The sequence below is a fragment of the Arachis hypogaea genome, chromosome 17 (genome assembly GCF_003086295.3).
Source record: "Arachis hypogaea cultivar Tifrunner chromosome 17, arahy.Tifrunner.gnm2.J5K5, whole genome shotgun sequence".
NCBI lineage: Eukaryota > Viridiplantae > Streptophyta > Magnoliopsida > Fabales > Fabaceae > Arachis > Arachis hypogaea.
In genome coordinates, this window is record NC_092052.1 from 43,294,672 (window position 1) to 43,298,359 (window position 3,688).

Consider the following 3,688-nt stretch of genomic DNA (forward strand, 5'->3'; position numbering starts at 1 on the left):
GTAAGGAAGATGCTTGGTGACTTTACTGCACCTAATTCCAATTTACATGGAAGAAGCATCTCCATTCCTGCCATTGGAGCAAACAACTTTGAGCTGAAACCTCAATTAGTTTCTCTGATGCAGCAGAACTGCAAGTTCCATGGACTTCCATCTGAAGATCCTTTTCAGTTCTTAACTGAATTCTTGCAGATATGTGATACTGTTAAGACTAATGGAGTAGATCCTGAAGTCTACAGGCTCATGCTTTTCCCTTTTGCTGTAAAAGACAGAGCTAGAGTGTGGTTGAACTCTCAACCCAAAGACAGCCTGAACTCTTGGGATAAGCTGGTCACGGCTTTCTTAGCCAAGTTCTTTCCTCCTCAAAAGCTGAGCAAGATTAGAGTGGATGTTCAAACCTTCAGACAGAAAGAAGGTGAATCCCTCTATGAAGCTTGGGAAAGATACAAACAGTTGACCAAAAAGTGTCCTTCTGACATGCTTTCAGAATGGACCATCCTGGATATATTCTATGATGGTCTGTCTGAGTTATCATAGATGTCATTGGATACTTCTGCAGGTGGATCCATTCACCTAAAGAAAACGCCTGCAGAAGCTCAAGAACTCATTGACATGGTTGCTAATAACCAGTTCATGTACACTTCTGAGAGGAATCCTGTGAGTAATGGGACGCCTATAAAGAAGGGAGTTCTTGAAGTTGATACTCTGAATGCCATATTGGCTCAGAATAAAATATTGACTCAGCAAGTCAATATGATCTCTCAGAGTCTGCATGGAATGCAAGCTACATCCAACAGTACTCAAGAGGCTTCTTATGCAGAAGAAGCTTATGATCCTGAGAACCTTGCAATAGCAGAGGTAAATTACTTAGGTGAACCTTATGGAAACACCTATAACTCATCATGGAGAAATCATCCAAATTTCTTATGGAAGGATCAAAAGCCTCAACAAGGCTTTAATAATGGTGGAAGAAACAGGTTTAACAATAATAAACCTTTTCCATCATCCACTCAGCAAAAGACAGAGAACTCTGAACAAAATGCTTCTAATTTAGCAAATCTAGTCTCTGATCTATCTAAGGCCACTGTGAGTTTCATGAATGAAACCAGGTCTTCCATTAGAAATTTGGAAGCACAAGTGGGCCAGCTGAGTAAAAGGATCACTGAAATCCCTCCAAGTACTCTCCCAAGCAATACAGAAGAGAATCCAAAAGGAGAGTGCAAGGCCATTGACATAAGCACCATGGCCGAACCCAAAGAGGGAGAGGAAGACGCAAATCCCAAGGAGGAAGACCTCCTGGGACGTCCAGTGATCAATAAGGAGCTTCCCTCTGAGGAACCAAAGGACTCTGAGGCTCATCTAGAGACCATATAGATTCCATTGAACCTCCTTATGCCCTTCATGAGCTCTGATGAGTATTCCTCTTCTGAAGAGAATGAGGATGTTACTGAAGAGTAAACTGCCAAGTTCCTTGGTGCAATCATGAAGTTAAATGCCAAATTATTTGGCATTGATACTTGGGAAGTTGAACCTCCCTTGTTCATCAATGAACTAAGTGATCTGGATCAACTGACATTGCCTCAGAAGAGACAGGATCCTGGAAAGTTCATAATACCTTGTACCATAAGCACCATGATCTTTAAGGCCCTGTGTGACCTTGGTTCAGGGATAAACCTCATGCCCCTCTCTGTAATAGAGAAACTGGGAATCTGTGGGGTGCAAGCTGCTAAAATCTCATTAGAGATGGCAGAAAATTCAAGAAAACAGGCATATGGACAAGTAGGGGACGTGTTAGTAAAGGTTGAAGACCTTTACATCCCTGCTGATTTCATAGTCCTGGATACTGGGAAGGAAGAGGATGAATCCATCATCCTAGGAAGACCTTTCCTAGCCACAGCAAGAGCTGTGATTGATGTGGACAGAGGAGAATTGATCCTTCAATTGAATGAGGACAACCTTGTGTTTACAACTCAAGGATCTCTCTCTGCATCCATGGAGAGGAAGCAGAAAAAGTTTCTCTCAAAGCAGAGTCAAACAAAGCCCCCACAGTCAAACTCTAAGTTTGGTGTTGGGAGGCCACAACCAAACTCTAAGTTTGGTGTTGAACTCCCATATCCAAACTCTAAGTTTGGTGTTGGAGAGTCTCAACAATGCTCTGAACATCCGTGAGGCTCCATGAGAGCCCACTGTCAAGCTATTGACATTAAAGAAGCGCTTGTTGGGAGGCAACCCAATGTTTATTTATCTAATTTTGTTTTTGATTTTCATGTTTTATTAGGTTCATGATCATGTGGAGTCACAAAACAAACAAAAAAATCAAAAACAGAATCAAAAACAGCAGAAGAAAAATCACACCCTGGAGGAGCATCTGTCTGGCGTTCAAACGCCAGAACAGAGCATGGTTCTGGCGCTGAACGCCCAGAATGGGCAGCATCCTGGCGCTGAACGCCCAGAACAAGCATGGTTCTGGCGTTCAACGCCAGAAATGGCAGCAAATGGGCGTTGAACACCCAAAATGGGCACCAACCTGGCGCTGAACGCCCAGAGTTGTGTGCAAGGGCATTTTACATGCCTAAATTGGTGCAGGGATGTAAATGCCTTGACACCTCAGGATCTATGGACCCCACAGGATCCCCACCTACCTCATCATCTCTCTTTCCATTCATGATCATCCCTTCTGTTTTCCATTTACCACTCACATCCATACACCCACTACCTTCAAAATTCAACATCTCTCTCCCACCCAATCCCACCCATATGGCCGAATACACACTCCCATCCATCTCCTCCATATCTTCTTCATTCTTTCTTCTTTTGCTCGAGGGCGAGCAACATTCTAAGTTTGGTGTAGTAAAAGCATAGCTTTTTTTGTTTTTTCCATAACCATTGATGGCACCTAAGGCTAGAGAAACCTCTAGAAAGAGGAAAGGGAAGACAAAAGCTTCCATCAAGGGTCTATAGCTCAGTGGTAGAATATTTGACTGCAAATCAAGAGATCCCTGAGATACCTCAGGGGATACATTTTCTTCCACACAATTATTGGAAGCAACTAAGGGTGGAACATCAAGAGCACTCCATCATGCTTCATGAAATAAGAGAAGATCAAAAGGCAATGAGGGAGGAGCAACAAAGACAAGGAAGAGACATAGAAGAGCTCAAGGACATCATTGGTTCCTCAAGAAGGAAACGCCACCATCACTAAGGTGGATTCATTCCTTGTTCTTATTTCTTCTGTTTTTCGTTTTCTATGCTATGTGCTTATCCATGTTTGTGTCTTCATTACATGATCATTAGTAGTTAGTAACTTTGTCTTAAAGTTATGAATGTCCTATGAATCCATCACCTCTCTTAAATGAAAAATGTTTTAATTTAAAAGAACAAGAAGTACATGAGTTTCGAATTTATCCTTGAACTTAGCTTAATTATATTGATGTGGTGACAATGCTTCTTGTTTTCTGAATGTATGCTTGAACAGTGCATATGTCTTTTGAAGTTGTTGTTTAAGAATGTTAAATATGTTGGCTCTTGAAAGAATGATGACTAGGAGACATGTTATTTGATAATCTAAAAAATCATAAAAATGATTCTTGAAGCAAGAAAAAGCAGCAAAGAACAAAGCTTGTAGAAAAAAAAAATATAGGCAAAAAAAATAGAAAAAAAAGAAAAAGCAAGCAGAAAAAGCCAAAGCTTT

At 41.2% G+C, this 3,688-nt stretch overlaps 1 non-coding gene across 1 annotated transcript; it reads right to left on the reverse strand.

Moving 5' to 3' along the window:
• Positions 1-372: 372 nt before the first annotated feature.
• LOC112768385 (small nucleolar RNA R71) lies at positions 373-479 on the reverse strand. Its single transcript, XR_003185820.1, has one exon. It is a non-coding gene; the product is annotated as a small nucleolar RNA R71 (small nucleolar RNA).
• Positions 480-3,688: the final 3,209 nt, after the last annotated feature.